This window comes from Rhincodon typus, chromosome 1 (genome assembly GCF_021869965.1).
Source record: "Rhincodon typus isolate 14 chromosome 1, sRhiTyp1.1, whole genome shotgun sequence".
Lineage (NCBI taxonomy): Eukaryota > Metazoa > Chordata > Chondrichthyes > Orectolobiformes > Rhincodontidae > Rhincodon > Rhincodon typus.
In genome coordinates, this window is record NC_063332.1 from 140,708,798 (window position 1) to 140,709,003 (window position 206).

Consider the following 206-nt stretch of genomic DNA (forward strand, 5'->3'; position numbering starts at 1 on the left):
ATTTTCTGGTTACTTTTCTGTGCCAGTTCCCCTCTTAAGATTAGCATGAAATTTATTTTCTGTTAATGTTATTCCATTTGTTTCCATTGATTATCAGCAAAACTAATATTTCACCAGTATTCTAGTTTGGATTTTCCAATATATGCCAGTAGATTTCTGTTAAGCATCTTGTTGAATGTCTTGTGTCTTTAAATGTGTTTTAGTTT